Source organism: Cupressus sempervirens, chromosome 2 (assembly GCF_028749045.1).
Source record: "Cupressus sempervirens isolate cs-2001-9-10 chromosome 2, ASM2874904v1, whole genome shotgun sequence".
NCBI classification, from domain to species: domain Eukaryota; kingdom Viridiplantae; phylum Streptophyta; class Pinopsida; order Cupressales; family Cupressaceae; genus Cupressus; species Cupressus sempervirens.
Window position 1 is genome coordinate 744,191,969 of NC_143119.1, and position 20,630 is coordinate 744,212,598.

The following is a 20,630-nucleotide window of genomic DNA, read 5'->3' on the forward strand; positions in this document are numbered from 1 at the left end:
ATCTTTTTGATGATAACATATTTTCCAAAAACAAAGTTTAGATGAGGAAGATACGGCAAAAAAACTATAGATAGGTCTAAATTGAGCTAGAGGGCTTACAAGGTTGCTGATGCAATGTTGATCTTAGCAGGTGACTAACCCAAATTTGATGATCAAATGGTTGTTGAGGCAAAAAAATGCCTAAAAATGACTTCTTCCAAGAAAAATCACCAGAAAAAATCCAACTGATCAAAAAAGAGTAGTACATAGGAAAAATTCGGAGTCAAGAAATATTTTCAGTGGCCAAAATAATAAGGCATGTATTTTTTTTCTTAAACACTAAATTTGCACATGTCCACAAAATACTCCATGAGTCGATAAATGTAAAAAATTGCCTAAGAGCATGCCAAAACCGTCTATAGAGAAAAAAAAATGCCCAAATTAATGATGAATTCATTGTTCATGCCTTCAAACCATTGATGGAGCTTTCAAACTGTCAACGGTTTGACCAGGAGAGGATAGGGGTCATAGCGTGACCCTAGGAAAAATAGGAAAGCCTCTAAGGGGGGTCAATGTCGCTAGAATAAGAGAGGCAATCCAAAGATGCAGCCCAAAATTGATGAAGAGCGCATCAAAAATGTGACAGAGTTGCATGTTCATAGTTGGGCCTCATAAAAGCTAGTTGAAGTCCAATAATGACCAAAGGCCCATGTTGGCATGGGAGTGCATGAGATTATCAACATACATTAGTATCAAGGACATTAGGCATGTGGGGGCATGTGGGCAAGAAGACCTGCGTTCTCCTAAAAAGCTCTATTTATTTTTTTGTGTTTTTCAAAAACACATCTGCTTACCAGGCAGGGATTGTGAAGGCATAATGTGTTGCATAACCAATAAAAATATATTTCCATAACTTTTGGTCCTAATAAAAATGTTGCACATAAAAAATATGTCACCTAACTTGCATGTACCAAAATTGAGGCATGGGTCCCCGTGACTAATGCACCATGAGGGTGAAGACAAGGCAGAAAGGGGCCAAGTTTAGCAAGGATGTGCACAGAGGTTGGAGAAGAATGGGATGACAAGGGCCTGCATGAAGGTTCCAAAATCATAAATGCACTGCCCTCCAAAAAACACTATGCTCATCTCCCAATAACCTATGCGTCTTTTGCAACAATTTATAAAAGGAAAAGATTTTTTTTGTTAAAAATAAACAAAAAATTGTCACCTCTGAATTATTATTTTTATAAATAAAAATAATTTTTGTCTCAATTTTTGTATGACCTTGGGCTAAAAATATTTTTCCTCATATTTCAACAACATCCAAATTGGATGTATTTTATATGGAATGGGAGTTTCTGAGTGCTCTAAGCTCAATGGTGATGTTTGGGTTGGCTCAAAGTGACACGAAATTAAGGTCCCCCTAGATCCAATACAAAAAACCTTTGAAAGTTTAGATCCAAAAACCAACACCAAAACTCTCAAGAAAAGAACATGGGCATGAAGAATTGAAGCTCTAATACCATGTTAAAGTTGTTGAAAGATCAACCTCACAACTCTCAAGAATCTCTTACATGCAAACACTTGTCATAGAAAGAGAGGAGCAAAAGCTATGGAGTTTGGAATTCTTCGATCCACAAATAAGACATTCTTGATAAGAAAAAAGAGAAATTGATATTAATCAAAAGTGAATAAATGAATTTATAAAGAGAGATCAATCCTTATAAAGGAGATAAAAACCCTAAAAGATAAAACCTAGGTTGCATGATAATAATTAATAAAGAAATTAGTTATTGTATGCATAAAGTTTAGCTTAAGTAGAATAGAGTTAATTAAAAAAACCTTATTACTATACCATTATCATATATGTTTTCTCTCTTATTTTGAATGTGAATTATCATCAATATTAGAAACTTGGAAAAATATCTCAAATTTATTTCTTTTGGTTAACTCTCAATTATTATTTTCTTCTACATCAAATAAAAACTATAGAAAAAAGCACAAAACAATGCATTTGGAAACACAACTTGTATACACATGAATGCATAAAGACATAGAGCATAAGTCTAGGCACAAGGAATGCACATGAAAAAATATAACATACTACATATGAATATGTGTGGACATAGTTTACATGGCCCACAAGAGGCAGAAGTGTCCAACCAAGGCTAGATCCATACCTTGGGGTAGTAAATTCATCATTTGGTTCACAAAAGGCAAGAATACCCTACCAGGACTAAATCCATCCCTTAGAGTAATCAATTAATCACTTGGCCCACAAGGTCATGAATGCTCAACTAAGACCAGATCTATCCCTTGGATGAACCATATCACTAATCAACTAATAAAGGTAGGAAGGCCAACTAAAGCCAAGTCCATATCTTGGAGTGATGAATTCATCACCTATCCCATGAGAGACAAGAACATCCAAATAGTACTATACTCATCCCTTCAAGCAACCAATTCATCACTTTGACCATATGAGATGTAAATGTCCAACTAGGACCAAATCCATTCCTTAGGGTAACCAATTCATTATTTAGCCAAAAAGAAGCAAGAACATTCAAACAAGACTAGATCCTTCTCTTGAGATAGTTAATTGATCATCTAGCCCATAAAAGATAGGAATGATTCACCATTTAGCCAAAAAGAAATAGGAACATTCAAATAAGACCAGATCCTTCTCTTGAGATATTTAATTCATCATCTAGCCCACAAAGAATAGGAATGTCCAACAAGGACTATTTCCATATCTTGGGGTAATCTAACTTGGTTCTCATCTAACTCACAATACTACCCTTAATTGTAGGATTAACTCTCAAAACTCATGTCCCTCTTATGTCCTTTTCTTTCTTTCTAAGTCATAAATATCTCTTTTTGAATATTCATACCTTCATCCATACAACACAAGGTTGGCCTTTCTCTGTCACATTCTATACAATGACAACTTATATTCCAACTCTACCTTTGACATAAATATGCAATTCTGTTCTTGAATTTTTTGATGCATACAAAATCTTTAAAATGTTACAAGAATTTTAGATTGTCCTAATTATTTTTATTCACAATAATAGTTATTATGTTTCCTCAAAATAAATTAAAGGACAACCAATTAATCTGCTTCAATTAGTTCTAGAACATGTTATCAATTTTCTTGAAAAATGCTTTGTCATTTTTCTTATAATCTTCTCCTTAATATACTTCAAAAGTTTCTACTCAAGAGGGTCTAATAAAATCTACTCACAAATATGCTTAATGTTTTTCTCATGAGTGTCTACAAATAAAGTTGGAGAATCTCTACAATAAATTGCTTTATAATCCACCATTTAATCAAATTAATATTTAATTGAATTCATGTAATATTATCTCCAATAACTACTTATTTATACCATCCAAATACATGTATTATTCCTCAAGCTGGCAGGAACCTACTCTAGTTCCACTTGAAATGCCCCCTTTTGGGGTTGCCCTAATTTTCTTCTAATATCTATTCAATATAATTGTAATGACCCCTTGTAAGTCTGCCTTTACTTTTTATTTTGATGGTCTAGCAATTTTTCAAATGTGTTGCATGCAAGGGATTAAATTTTGACTACTGGATTTTTATGGCTTGGTTTTTCTATTTGCAATCTCAACATAATAGAAAATACATAATATAGAAAGATAGGAAATAGCAACCAAGAACAATAATCTTAAATTTATTAGTTTTTTGAACAAATTTCTTCCTATTTTTTACTAATAAATAATATTTTGCGAGAACACTGAGGACAATCTTTCATCACTATTCCTTGACCTTTTCCTTGTGAGTTTGAGCTATAGAGAACATACAACATGCAAAAGTAAAAGATTGCTAACAAACTTATAACCATAAATCAATAAATGTCATTGTAGTGATTTGAAATATAGGACAACTACTTGAGAAATCAAAAGATATCAACCCACTATGTCCAACCCTAGAAAATAGAAGGAATTCAAGTGTGGAATAACTCTTCCAAATGCTAAATTTCACAAAGAGATATGATGCATGAAATTCTTACAAACCCTTAAAACTCTTAAGCTACTCTACTTTGAGTGGTAGTACAAGCTACGATGCAAGTAGAGAGGATGCTTGGATGTGACCTTGCCTCATTAGCATTTCTTGTCTGTAAGAAAGGATACTGATGCCACATAGATTCACTGGGGGGGCAGAGTCTAGAGATTTAGCTATCGCAACCAAGCATCCTCTCTACTCCCATCCTAGTGTGGACTTTGAGTTATCTTGACAACCACTTTAGGGTTCATGCCCCCATTGCAAGCCACTTCCCAACATACACATAGATAACCTACCCTAAAATCATAAAAGTGTGTCTCATCAAGTCACAATAATCACATCAAACCTATACGAGCAACTATAAATGACCAATGGTTCACAGATCAAAACCTCAAAGGTACATGAAGAAAATCACAACATGCGAGCTTTACATAGAATAATTGGGCCTTGGAATTGAAGCACATAAAATCAATCCTAACATAAGTCATTGGAGAACAATACTCACAAACCCTTGCCTCTAGTATACATTCCTAATTTTGCCAACTTTAAGGGTCTCCCAAAACCCATCACTAGTTAAAAATATAATACCATAAAAGACATTTACAACAAGCATAGTTTTCAGCCCTGTAGGTTTTAGTAAAATTCTATGAAGTTAATTGAATATAAGTTGGAGTTTTTCATTTGGTGATTTTCTACTCAAGTTTGATCATAAAATCACTCTGGTTTTCATAGTTTAAAAGAATCTACAATTTCAATAAAAATTATGTTTCCAATTAAACCACAAGTATAATTATTATTTTCTTCAAAAATATATTAATTCTATTGGAAAAAAAAAAAAAGCCTCAATATTCTATTCAAAGAAATCAATCTAAAATCTATTAAAATTCTAAAACATAATAATATTTACTATTTAAAAATAAAAATATTTAAAAATAATTAAATTTACATAAATTAAATTTAATTAAGTAAAACTGAATTTAATAGTATTTAAATCTTAATTAACATTTAATTTATATTGAATAAAATTAAATTCAAAAACAAAATGTAAATATATTAAAAATTTATAATAAAGAAAATTATAAACAAAACTTCTCTTTTTTGTTTTACAAAGGATTGGTGTTGTCGCCACAATCTTGTTGTCTGCAGCAATACGGTATTGCATCGGCAGTACATCGTCGTAAAAAAAATCGAACCAACAAAATAAAACAAAAAACATCAATCAAATTAAATTTGCTAGTGAAAATAAAGTAATTACTATAGTAATATATTATTTCTATGGTAATTTTTTTTTTTTAAATTAACTTTTCGAGAACAAATTTAATGTAGGAAGTAATTTTAATCAATTGATTCTATTCAATTAAAATCTTTTTTTTTGTTTTTCAAACCATAACTACAAATTTATTTTCTAAATGGGATTTATTTTATTTTCTCAAAGACGCTTTATTAATGAAGATTAATCATTTTTCAATCAAAGATTTCAATTTTCAACAAGTTTCTTTTTAACAATATCTATGCAAGAATTCCATTTGTTCTAGAAGTATGAAATGTAAATTTTCAACAATAAAGTTCAATCTTTGCAGGCACAACGAATACAAAAGTTTCAAAAGATTTTCTACAATCCCCACTTTAATATGATGTTATCAAGCTGGTAATTCCTTTATGTTTGCAAAATTCACATCTCCAAAAGCCTTTGAAAAATTCTTGTCTTTCAATTCCAAATTGCTCCTCCAAAAACTTGTGTATCAAGAAAATGAAAAGACAAACATGAAAAGACCTCTCAATTTAACAATCTTTTATTATTTTAATTTAAATATTTATTTTATCCTTTTGGAGATAAAATTCCTGCATTGATCTCCGGTGTGAGACTACGCCTCTTGTAATTATGTTTTGATTCTCTACAATTCCTTTTTATATCTTTGAATATATATATATATATATATATATATATATATATATATATATATATATATATATATATATATATATATATATATATGCACACTAGATGACCTCTCAATTTAACAATCTTTTATTATTTTAATTTTAATATTTCTTTTATGCATACTAAGTGCCTTTTAAATAAAATAATACTTTGTCTCATTATTCCCACTTCATTTAATTTAGAAAGATATTTTTAGAAAATATAATTATTATTTTAACTAATAATGATATTTAAAATTCATTATTTAAATGCAACTTTTAATTTTATTATTGTTAAATTATATAATTATAATTATGCCAAATTTAGCCTTAGCAATTTTAATTGCTTTTAAATTCTAAGATTATACTTTTAATAAAATCTTTTAAATTTTACTCTTATTTAATTAATTCTCAATTAATTAAATCTAATATAATTATCTTTTCTCTCCAAAAATTCTCATTTAACTAATTCACTTAGGGTCCATTTGGTTTGTCGAATTGTAGAAATCAAGATTTTCAAAAATCTCGAATTAGCCAAATCAAGGTTTTGCAAATCTTCATTCTTATTTTTTGGATTTTACTTGTACTGTTTGTTTCACTCAGAAGATGAGTGGAAGGGTATATTCTATGTGTAAGCTTGGAGATGAAGGTAGACTCCAAAAAATAGTCCAATCTAATTTTTTCATACTCAAAAAGCATAAAGTTTTGATTTTCAATTCAATTTTGCCAATTTTGAAACAAACACAAAAATTTTCAAATCCAGATTATGAAAAAGCCAATTTCTGTTATCTTCCGTGAACCAAACGAACCCTTACTACTTTACACTTTAAAACCAAAAAATACACCACATACTCCAATAAGAAAACTCAACTAAAAGACAATGTGAAATCACAGTCAAGGGTAAAGTTCTTGAATTCACGTCACCTTAACAAATTTGGAAGGGTAGAGAAATCAGATACTTGTCCTTTACCTTAGGACAAAATATGCTCAAGTTTAGGATTTAAACTTTAGAACTATCTCCCCTCTTTTAACATTGAGATATTGTAATAAGGCACACTTATGCTAACAATTCAGGGAAGTCGATGTCTAGTACTTGCAACCCACATAAAAGTTGAGCATGTACATATGCATATAAATCTGAACTAAACATGCAATGGCAAGGAGTGGTAGATTGTGTGGATCTCGACTCACATGTGACTACAACTCCCTCCCTCAACCACATCATATAAATTAATCACAAAGTACGACATGCATGTCCACCATACACATGCAAGTACAGGGTAAGTAGCCAGAATCTATATATAATCATCATCATGGACATAACTGTAATTATTATATGGAAATATTTAAAACATCATGAAAGGAATAATCATAAACCTCAAAAATGCATGAAATATCTCAAGTAGCTCATCAAATCGATGATCAAATCATTAAAATAGTATCAACCAATCAGGTAACCAAGTACCACTAAATCCAGTCACAAAAGCATGAAAACTGGCCTAAAGTAATTTGGCAATATAACTAAAAGAAAATTGGGGATAGACACTACAAAACATTTTTTTTTAAACCCACACTCCAAAAGACAAACTCAATTGTATGAATAAACAACTATTACAATACATTGTTTTAAGCCAATGCTCATCAAAACTAAATACAATAAAGAATCCTAGAGAATATCTGATACATAAATGCTCCTTTGAAAATATCCAACCTAACATCATTAAATACACTAAAAAACTACATAATTATAGACCGCAACACAAGTGGAAAGAACACATGATTTCCAAAACCGTCTCTAATACAAAAAATGCAAGTGGTCTCAACATTGTTAAACCAATGACATGTTGCACATAGACACTTCCAATGCAACAATAACGATCACCATTCCATATGCAACACCCACATCACACTGCTATCAATGGTGAACTCCACCACATTAACTCCCCATGACTCTTCCACCAAACTATAATTGTCATAATCATTACATAAATCTGTTATAACTCCTACACAATAATTTATGACACTGCCTTAATATTAGGACTTCCAAAATGGAAGTAAAATAAATAAATAATAAATTTTAACATATTTCAACTTAAAGATTGGGAAACCTTGCTAGTAAATTTGGACCTATTTTTTGACATTTTTCTGTCAAAATTGTGAATCAAAAATGTCCCCTAAACTGGAGTCAAAATTTTGATGGACAAGATGGGTGTCAATATATTGATGACAAAAAATATCAAAAATTATTTTCATTATTGTCCCATAGTGGCATCAGACAATTAGTTTCGTACATCAAACTATTGATGACTATGAGAGATGGTTCGACAGGTATTCCACATCATCGATGGCAAGATGAGTCGAACTATCGATGACCTAGAGATATGTTTCGATGGGTTTTTCATACTCTCAATGATAGGATGTGTCAAAATAGAGATGACTTGTAGAGATGTTTTGACAGGTTGCTTATACTGTCGATGGTAGTAGACATTGAAATAGCGATGGTAGTCAAAGTTTTTATATTAAAAAATAATGCAACATCAAGCATAATTCTATAAAATAATTGATATTCAAATAATTACTACCAAAGATGATGTATTAGACATCATTTGTTAAGAATGGCTTGTATCTTTAGTTTAAGCACATTAGTTTTTTCATTTACGAAGAGTCGTTGCTAATAAATGAAAGGTTGCATGAAGAAGAAATGCAACCCAAAATTACACTCCATCTCGAACTATTAAAGGAGAATGGTAATCATTTCAAAGAATCATTGATTACTTAGACTTTCTTATACATCCAATAGTAGTGTGTTTTGAACACATTTTCAATGTAGCATGTCAATCATCAATATATGTGAGTAATGCACATGCTAGCAATAAATTACAAGATTGAATTAGAGAACTATGACAACATAAGTCCATTTATGTCAAAGCATATCAAGGAGGCCTTTGAATATGAGAGGGATTTTAAAAAATGATAGTGGCAAGTTACTTCATAGGTTCATTCCATGACAAATAATCAAATTTTTTCATGACATACAACATGACCATTGTGGCAAAAAGAAAATAAACATCATTATATATCATTGCCACTAGTTATGACAATAACTACAATAAAGTAATGATGCACACTTTTTGCATAATAACAAAGGAATGTTGTTGTCTTCACAACCTATAGAATTCTTGACCTTTTTCTCTCAATATAGACATGACTTTTTCTATGATAGACTTTAAGGAGCTTTGAGAGAACAAAGATCTCAGGGTTTCTTTTTTATTTTTGGCAAAATAAGGATGATAATAAATTAAAACCTAGAAGAAACTCTTGGTATCAACCAAATATGCTCCATGGTGCCTAATCCTCTCATACCCCTCCAATCTTGGAGTCATCTTTCATCCTATGATCTACATTCATTCACCTTCATTTGACTTGTACAAATTCATAGCTCATACTTGTAGAGAGTCTCATATGATATTGACAGTAACAAAGATAGTATAAGAAACCTGAAGCCAGTAAACTTAGAAGATTAATAAACCTTAATATTGAAAATCAAATACTTTCTCCTCCTTGGTGGACAAAAGTAATACACAATCTCTTGTGAGAGTAGCTCCATGCACTAGTAAATTTGGACCTATTTTTTTATGCTTTTCTGTCGAAATTGTGACTACAAACCTTGAAAACTATCGTCGCTAAACTTCAGTCAAAAGTTTGACAACCAAGATGAGTGTTGATATATTGACGAAAAAACCATTGAAAATTATTATTATCACTGTCCCATGGCAATGTCAGACAAATGGTTCAGAATGTCAAACTATCAACCCCTATGAGAGAGTTCGACAGCCAAGATGAATGTCAATATATCAACGAAAAAACCATAAAAAAATTTTGCCATCATTGTCCCATGACGGTGTCAAACAACTAGTTGAGAAAATTGAACTACCAACGATTATGAGAGATGGTTCCATGGGTAGTCGACAACATCGACAGCTAGATGTGTCAATAGAGTGATGACCTAGAGATATGTTGTGATGGATTTGTCGTTCTCTTGATAGAAGTGTCCGTTGAATTATAGACGACCTATAGAGATGTTTCAACAGGTTACCTATACCATCAATGATAGTTAACATCAAAATAGTGATAGTAGTCAGAGTTTTTTTTTTAAAATAATGCAGTAGCAAGCAGAATTCTATAAAATAATTGATTGTGATATAGATCTCACACGGTTGTAGACATGAGATCGAGAAGGGAATAAATTGGCTGACAAACTAGAAAATTAGAGAGTTGAAAATGTTTGATTGTGTATACATCTCTTGTTGACACCCTTGTAGGAGATTATTGTAGAAGATATGTAGGCCTTCACAAGAAAGGGTATAGGTTAATGCAGAAGAAGTCACGTCATATGCTGAAAGGAGTGTTTCTTGTGAACTTAGTCCTTTTGCAATTTTGGTCCACTACTTTTTCTGGAAGGTTTTAGCATCCTGATAGCAAGTTTGACTTGTTGAATCTCGACTTAAGAGCCAATGATAATTAGTTTGTTTCCTTTTTAAAGGAATAGCACTCTTCTTTTGGATTAAGAGCTAGTGATAGTTAGTTTGTTTCCTTTTTAAAGGGATTGTGCTCTTTCTTTTGCACTGATCTCATGGCATTTTTAGGGATAAGGTGCAAATGTATGCAGGTTGTAGACTTGGCGGAGGCTCCAAAGGAGCAAATTGTGAGCCTTTTTAAGCAGGCTAATGATCAAGAGAAAGTTACCATTATTGATCTATTAGGGGTGGATTATTGGTCAATTGGGCATGTGCATGATGGGAAACTAATTTTTGAGCTTTTTTGTCCTATTGTACAAGTGTTTGGTCACCCAGTTCCTGTTAATGGTATGATTCATAGAATGTTGGAAGAAAATATTTATGAGACTGTATCTATTGCAATGGAACTGATTGATACAAGATTATCGAGTGGCAAGATTTTGAGTTTGTTTTGTTTGGAAGAGGCGGGTAAGAAAAAGCTGATGAAAAAAACTTGGAAGGTGTTTCAAAAATGTGTGGTCAAGGAGTTCGACATGAGCAAGTTTGAGGCTTTTTGTTCTTCAAACAAGAACTTGTTCCCATTAGAAGTGTTAGAAAGGCTTATCTCTATTGGCAATGGGATAGGTTATCTATTTCATTAAGGTAGTAGGATGGGTTTGTTTTTTGAATAGTTTTGTATTGGAGAGTATGCTCCTTCTTTTGATGTAATCCTTTTCTTAGTAATATAAATGTTAGACTAAAGAAAAGAAATAATATCTTTGTGATATGATTATATAGATTAATTTGATCTTAAAATATTTTAGACATAATATGGATATATGGTACCGATAAGTTTCTAGAAAATTCCAATACTCAAAAGCCACAAACAAAGCATTGGAATAACTTTTACATTAAATTTACATTAACGTTATATTTGGTCTCTTTTCTAACATTATGTCTTGTTTGGTGCAACTACTTGAACAAATATTGCAATATGCCTTTATTTTATTAATCAATAAGTAAGATTTGCAATTTGTTAGGATAAACCAGGGACAGAAATAAAAAACTACATGCAAATATAACCAATAATAGAAAAAATAATAGATCACACATAAATGAACACAAGGCACCAAGATTTAACGTGGTTCACCCAATCCCTGGGCTATGTCCACCAAACAGCAAGTCCGATCTTATTACAATCCAGTGATTGCAACCTGATTACAGTCTGTAATCCCTTACAGCTCAATATTGCTGCAAGAAGCAATTTCGCATCAAAACATAATGAAAATACCTAATCCTAAACCCTTTTATACAAGTATTTTATGCCATTTTAGGGTTACAACATGTCAGCCATATGTCGGCCATATGTCAACTACAACGTCGGCCACGGCCCAAATCTAACACAATTAACTTCTAACCCCAATAATTATGAAGTATGTACAGTACTTTCCTGATCAGTCACCATAATCTAACACAATTAACTTCTAACCATTGTGACAATTTGAAATGTACTTGTTTTATTTAAGGCTGGTGAAATCAAAAAAATAATTCATAGCAAGACATTTAGACTTCCTATGTGAATACAGTATATATTTTTATTGAATCAGATACAATAACATTGAAATCTAGCCACCTTTACACTGGACCCCAACGAACAAAAGCTTATACTTATAGATGATCCATAGTAAAAACTAGATTTTGAATGAGGAACATGTGGCCGCTATATTGGCCTTTGGCATACTTTAGATGATCGAATATAATGTTGGGTGGTATTGCAAAGGATTAAATTCACTAAAAAATCATTTTGCATCTCTGTAAAAATTTGATAGGAAAAAGTAAGCACTATCAGCAAATCGACTCCAAATCACACCATGGTCAACTAAACCCGAATGAATAGTCAAATATCAAATAAACTATTCAAATAAACTAAACTTGAATGAATAGTCAAATATCAAATAAACTAAACCTGAATGAATAGTATTTGTTATAGTATTGTTATTGATTTACAATCCTTCAATGTCTTGAATGCAACTACTTGATACTTGAGTCACTAGTGCTTCAATGGCTTAGTCATCATCAATCTGTTCCAATGGCATTCACCAGCATACTCTGCCTTCATTTGCATGGCCATTTCATATCCCTGATTTAGGAACTTCATTTACTTTCCTACAATATGATTACAAATCACAACAATATCAAAACGAACTAGTTGTTGCACCAACCATAAATTTTGGAAACTCTCTTATTGCTCTTGATAGATCATGTGCATTGAGATATGGAACAAACAACCAAATAGCAACTATATCTCATGTTGGAGACGCTCAAAAATATAATATGATGCATTCATAATGGGCCAATCTAGTTGGAAAGATCCCACAATCTCAAACTCGGATGATATTAATAAGATCTGCCTACGACATAATACTACGAAGTGTTACAAATGTAGCATATTTCTTAAATTCCATACAATAAAAAAAATAAGCATTAGAACTTCATAAACATATACTACACATTAAGCTACTAATCACCCAAGACCATATTGATGTTGATAACTTTAAGTCTAGCACACAAAACATATAAATAGATTCAAGTATTATTATGAACTCACCACTCGATATCTATGAAGTAAACATTATACTTACAAGGCTTGATTGAATTTTCAGTAAACTTAGAAGATTAATATACATTAATATTGACAATCAAATACTTTCTCCTCCTTGGTAGACAAGTGTGATACACAATCTCTTGTGTAAGTATCATGTTGGAAACTTCAAAGTTTGAGCATCCCCATAATCTACAATAATGACAATAATGCATATGAGAGTCAATAATGACATGATATAAAAAAAAGTTGTAATTAAAATATTTTTAACGGGTTTAGTTTGAACTTCACTTGGTTTCGAGAATCTTTTCATATTCTCTACTTAACAAGGCCAACCATGTCAAGGTGGAAGCTCATTTGGCCTCCCCCCACCCGCCTCCGCCCACGCCCCCCCCCTCCCCAATAATCACTCTAAATTCTCCATTAACAACTAAGTAAATATTTCATTCATTCATTTTATAAGTATATCATTGAATCATTATAATCACATAACATACATATAAACATTCATCAATTATTTGTGAACATGGCAACCATTATAATCACATAACAATATTCAATAACATGACATAAAATTCATCAACATTCATAAATATCCATCAACACATTCATCATCAAACAAGGTTTTAAACATTCATTTCTTCTTTTCTTTTTTTCTTTGTTGAAGATAAAGACTAGTAGGCACATCTTATCTTTGGAATCCTTGTGGCTCTTGTGGTTTTGATCTTACAACATGTGGCTTCCTCTTCTTTCATCGAGGGCAAGGCTGATGCGCCCCTACAATAAGAAATAAATGGGTTTAATTTTAAACTTTTTTGTTAATGTTATTTTATTAATCTAAAGAACATAATAGGATTTTTCTTTACCTAATAGTGCCACATCATCTACTACCACATTTTGTTCAGCCCCAACCTCAACATGCTGAACACTAACATCACACTCTGCATACTCAAAAAATATCACATAAAGGTTACACCAATTACAATTTAAGATGTTAAAGTTTATTAATAATTACATGATTAATTTTCAATAGAAATTGAATATTTACATGTATCATTTTGATGCACATTGATGTCTTTGTCATGTGTAAGATCCGTGCCTTCATCATCATGAGTAAGATTTGTGCTGAGAGTAGTAGGCTGCAGTGAAATGTCATGTGTGCATTGTTATCATTGTTCGAAATTAACATCATATAGATTATTTTTCATGAAGTTCTCAATTACTATTATTATCCATTTGGCATATTTACCTGTGTATCAACCGTTGCATTAGAATCTTCTACACCTGTTTGGCCATTGGAATCTATGCGATGACGGGCAACCACTACTTTGTAACCTTGCTTGAAGCCAATTTCTTTGTCTTCTTCTGTGGGTGCTAGATTAAATTCAATGCCCTACATTTTTTGCATAATATCATCAATAATTAATGTATTTCTTATTTATAATTTTATATTAAAATTGATATGATATTTCATTTACTACTACTTACAAGGCATGAGTGAATTTTCATATATCCACTAGAGGCAAGATGGTGTTGACCGTCTCTTTCTGAGCTTGTGTTGCCTTCGATGTGTCCTACAACCTATTTATGTAAACTTTGAAATATGTTAGATTATATAAATCCACAGATGAATTAAACATGTTTGATATACAAATTGTGGGAGGTGATGTTCTATCAAAGTGTGATATATGATGAGACACAAAGGTGACCTTGCTTGTGCTACACAACATCGTGAGTGTTGGTGATCCAATTGAAATCATTGACTGCCAATAAAGACATTAATACGCGAATCTAACCATTGTTTACACAAAGATTGTGATCGTAGAGTTAGGAGGTTTTTGTTTCAGTGATATCAGACGAAGTTGTGGAGTAAATGTTTTTTGACAAAAATTTGATAATGATATGTGCCATTAAAGAAACTTTCTACTAAATTGCTCATGTAAAAACAAGAGGTGTGGTCTATTGAATTTACGCAAGGCTAATTAGTCTTGGTTTGAAATTTGATGCCCAAGATAGCCTCAACAACCCATCTACATTTTACAAATCCAAGTAGGTGTGGTGGGTGGATGTGAGAAATGGTATAGATAAAACCTAGAGCTGATGAGAAGCATTGCTCTTCGTATAAATAAAATACATAAATTGAGAAGTTTCAATGTTGCTTGCAGAAGAAAGTTAAGGTTTTGTTGATAAAAGGGAATCCATAGTGGGGCATTTTGAGTTTCCAATTTTTTAGTTTTTCAACCACGATGCATGCAGTGAGTTAGTGCAAAGTTTGATATGTATAGATTAGAGAGAATTTTTTAGCTAGTTCATGAACATTGATGAAGGAAATTTTAAGTTTGTCCTATAAAAATATTTTAATGGCTTCCAGCGCTTCACATTGGATGAGCTAATAGTTTATTGAAAAGAGAAAGATAAAACATGATAATGGAATACCTTCAAAATGATTTGTAGTTGTGGTAGAAAATGCATCACACTAAAGTTTCCTCTAACCTCCTCCCATTGTATTTGCATATGTTCATCATGGCACTTCTTTTATGTAATGGGCACCCTTGGATGTCCCAAAAAACTAAACCAAATTGCTGAAAGGAATTATGTCAAACAGTTTGCATTCAACTTCTTATTTCTTCGTTTAATGTTTTAAACCCCTTATAACTCCGAAAATCAAACGTTTATTGTTTGTTGTGTTTCGTGCATGGAATTGGTATCATACAACATAAACAAGAAAGAAACTACAATGATATGCAAAGTGGGAATGAACTACTGCTAATAAAATGTTATTTTCAGAATTCATAAAACCAAATACATAGCAGATTTATCAACTCACTAATTACTTCAGCAGTATTGACATAATACTCCAGCCCATGCTTATGAACTTGCTGCTACAATACTTTGTCCTTCAATCAGTCCACTACCTTCATAATACCATTCCCTCCAAGCGGCATAAGCGTCGAACAAGTAGTGAAGAAGATACGAGCAAAATACCAAATCTGCCTGTAGTTGGAAATGCAACTAAACTGCCTGATAATGAAGCCAATAACAAAGAATTCCAAAGGCCAAACCCCAAGGGAATGACGTCTAGAATGTTACAAGAGAGGATAGATGTCCTCAAATGCCAAGAACGAAGCTGCAACTCACACACCAATTTCTTCTCATATTCAACCTGCCTAATGAAGCCACAAATGCTTCCTTTTATTCTATTTCCAAGGGTCCACTCAACTCATATGGGAAATGTGGGATAAAAGATGTGTAATATATAAAACATATATTAAAATACTCCTTATGTCTCCCTTGGGTACACATCACCATAAAATAAATATTAAAGTAACACTTTAATATTTTACAATTAAATTAGACGTTACTTTAATAAAACTTCAGGCATTAAAATGTATAAGCAATCGGACTCCGAATAATGCGAGTGATAGCTCATCGAAAAGCTCTCACCAAGGAGTATCAAATCCAATCACCAAAATTGACCTGCACTGTGTCCTACTGACTTACTAAAAATAGTAAGTATGCCTGAAACTAAGTAAATCAACTTTGTTTTGGCCCAAACTGGAAATGACTAGGCCAAAACACTCCAGGATCCCTTTAAACACTTCGTTAGCTTTCGAGACCATGTAGAACAAGGCTAACGCACACACACTTGGTCAACTGCTAAAATGGGGACATTACAGTCCGCCCCCCTTGAAATTGCTTGTCCTCAAGCAATCTCAGTCCAGCTTGCTGAATAACCTGCTCACTCTCCCATGTAGAATCTTCCTCCGGCAGGTCTTTCCATCTGACCAAATACTCCTTCACTATCCTATTTCTAAGCTTCCTCTCTCTGGTGTCCAGAATAGCCTCGGGTACTAACACAAGCTTCCCCTCCTCATCCAAAGAGGGTAAATCTGCAGAAGGCACTACACTCTGACCAATGGCTTTCTTAAGCCTAGACACATGAAACACATTGTGCACTCGATTGCCCTCTAGAAGCTCAAGCTCATAGGTGAATTTTCCCACTTTGTGAATCACCCTGTAGGGACCATAAAATCTAGGTTTCAACTTTTCAGCTCCGCTCTTCTTGAGCGATGACTTTCTATATGGTTGTAGCCTCAAGTAAACCATATCCCCTACCTCGAAGCTATGCTCTATTCGGTGTTGATCAGCATACAATTTTTGTTGATTCTGGGCCTATTGTATATTCTCTTTGAGCACTTTCAGGATGTCCTGACTATCCTGCAATAAGTTTTTGGCTTTGGGCACTCTACTGTCCCCCAAAACTAAATCCATGAAGCTAGGTGCTTCATAACCATAGAGTGCCATGAAAGGAGTCATCTTGATGGACATATGATAAGTGGTGTTATAACAATACTCTCCCATATGCAACCATCTGATCCAAGCCTTTTGTTGTGTAGTTACATAGTTCTTCAAATATCCTTCTGCCCATTTATTCACAATCTTTGTTTGCCCATCTGTTTGCGGATGATAACTAGTGCTAGGTGTAAGATCTGTACCACACAACCTAAACAACTCTTTCCAAAAAACACTCATAAACTTACTATCCCGATCGTTGACAATGAATTTGGGCAGCCCATGTAACCTGAATATCTCTCTAAAGAAAAGATCTGCCACCTGTGATGCTGTGTAAGTGGACGAAATAGCGAAGAAGTGAGCAAACTTCGTCAAGTGGTCCACCACCACATAGATGCAATCCCTTCCCTGCACTCATGGTAAACCAGTGATGAAGTCCATCGAAATACTTTCCCATTTCCTATCAAGAATGGGTAAGGGTTGTAATAAACCTGCAGGAAATGTGTGCTATCCCTTATTCTGTTGACAAACCACACACTCCCTGACGTACCTCTGAAAATCATCCTTGAGCCCTTTCCATGAAAATTGCTCTCGAATCTACCTGTAGGTCTTGAAGACCCTTGGATGTCCAGCTGTGGGTGCATCATGAAATGTCTTCAGTATCGCCTCTCTCAAATGTGATGACGGAATCAAATAAACCCTGTCCTGAACTCTGATCAATCCATCTATCACCTCATAGCGATCATCCTGTATGGTACCTGAAATCAATCCAGAAGCCCAAGCATCTCCGACATAATCTGCTATAATCCAATCTCTCCAATCTCTTGAAATCTCTGCCAGAGCACATAAGTGAGGTCTCCGAGATAAGGCATCAGCCACCACATTTTTCTTACCTTTGACAAACTCTATGTCAAAGTCATAAGCCTGCAATTTAGTCACCCATTTTTGTTGCCGATCATTAAGATCACGCTGGCTCATGAAGTATTTAATACTGTTGTGATCAGTCTTGATCACAAAACGTCCACCTACCAAATATGATCAAAATTTGGCCAATGCATGCATTATGGCCAACATCTCCCGGTCATAGACAGAATAACTTTTCTCAACTCCCCGGAGCTTCCTACTCTTGAATGCAATGGGATGCTTCTCCTGCATCAATACTGCTCCAATCCCATCACCCGATGCATCACAATGAAGCTCAAAAGGCTTCATGAAATCCGGTAGAGCTAGAACTGGACATGAAGACATTACCTGCTTGAAATGCTCAAAACACCTCTGTGCTGCCCCTGTCCACACGAAGGCTCCTTTCCTGGTAAGATCTGTCAAGGGTGTAGCAATTTTTGAGAATCCCTTAACAAACCTTCTATAAAAGCCACATAAACCAAAGAATCCCTTAAGCTATGTAAGGTTTGTGGGAGTAGGCCACTCTACAATAGCTCTAATCTTTTCGAGATCAACCCGAACGCCATCTGCACTAATGATATGCCCAAGGTAAAGGAGCTCAGTCATGCCAAACTCACATTTAGATTCCTTGGCATACAATGACTCTCTCTCCAAAATAGATAACACCTCCTCTAGATGATGTAAGTGCTCCTCCCAGGTCTTACTAAAGACCAAGATGTCATCAAAGAAGATCAAGAAAAATCTCCTCAACTGCTTCATGAATACCTGGTTCATACAACTTTGAAATGTAGCAGGTGCATTGGTTAGACCAAATGGCATAACCATGAACTCAAAGTGGCCATAGTGACATCGGAAGGCTATTTTCTCAATGTCCTTTGCTCTCATCCTGATCTGATGGTATCTGAATTGCAAATCAATTTTGGTGAAGAAGCATGCCCCATGTAACTCATCAATCAGCTCATCAATCCTAGGAATGGGATACCTATTTTTAATTGTTTTCTTATTCAGTGCCCTGTAATCGATGCACATGCGCATCGTCCCATCCTTCTTCTTTACCAATACTACTGCTGAAGCAAAGGGGCTCTTACTGGGCTTGATATGCCCCATCTCCAACAAATCCTTAATCGTCTTCTCTATCTCATCCTTGTGTTTCTTAGGATGACGATAAGGAGTAATCATAACTGGTTTGGCTTCCTCCTCGAGCTCAATAACATGTTCCATCCCTCTGTCAGGAGGAACCCCATGAGGAATATCGCTAAATACTTTAGCGTGTCTATCAAGTATCTTCTGGATATCTGGTGGATGACTCTTTTCTTGTGGCTCTGGTGAAGTTGGCATAATGTAGCACTCTACTGCCCACTCTATGTCATCATGACGAAAAAGTCTCTACATTCTCCTCAAGGACACTACTCTGCAACCTCCATCTGAAAGTCCTCTAAGTACCACAGTTCTACCCTCATGCTGGAATCTCTTCTCCAATTTCACTAGATTGAGTGTGAACTCAACTAGTGAATCCATCCATGTCATGCCGAGGATGACATCATAATCTCCCATGTCCACAACATAGAACTCATCTTCCAACTCGTAGCCATCTCCAAACTTGATGCGAAGATAAGATATCTTCCGAGTGCATAATAACTTATCACCGTTAGCCACCATGACTCTAAACCCATCATGCTCCTTTGTCTGTAACCCTCTACTGGCTACCAACTGTGCATCTATGAAGTTATGTGTAGCCCCAGTGTCAATAAGAGATATCACTTTCTGCCCCTGGATAGTACCCCTGACCTTAAATGTGATTGCCTTTTGGGCTAGCTCCTTGAAATGTAACTCAGGATCCTTAGTGTCAAATGTCTCAATCAATGTTTCGATGAATTCCTCATAGGATGTAATCTGATTATGCCCCAAAGTCACCATGCCATGATGCCACCATTCATGTGCAACGCCATCCAAGTGCATAGCCGCATACTTGATAGCCTCCTCCTCAGGCATAGGATTTAGCTGCAAGTATGTATCTACCTTCTGCACCCAAGCTCGTGCAGTCATCTTCCCTGAAGCATCATAATAAGGTAAAGAAAGTTTTCCAACTTTCTTCCTCAGCTCAAAGTTTTGATTCCTCCCTCCTGCTTTAGGCATGTGTCTCATCCTCAAGTCCATATAATCTCTAAGGGAAATATCCGCTTGAAACTCCGGTCCACTAGCCTCCCAGTCCCTCTGAACTAATCCTGTAACTCAGTAATCTGTGGTTCGTTTACTGGTTGAACCGGATCTCTGGGTGGGAAAGTGGGTAGAAGAGGTCTCGAGCTCGCAGTCCGTGCTAGGAATGCAACGTGTCTAAAGTTATCAACCTCATTCCCATTGTTGTCATGTTCATTATTACCATTAATGTTATTCTTAGGACCATTGT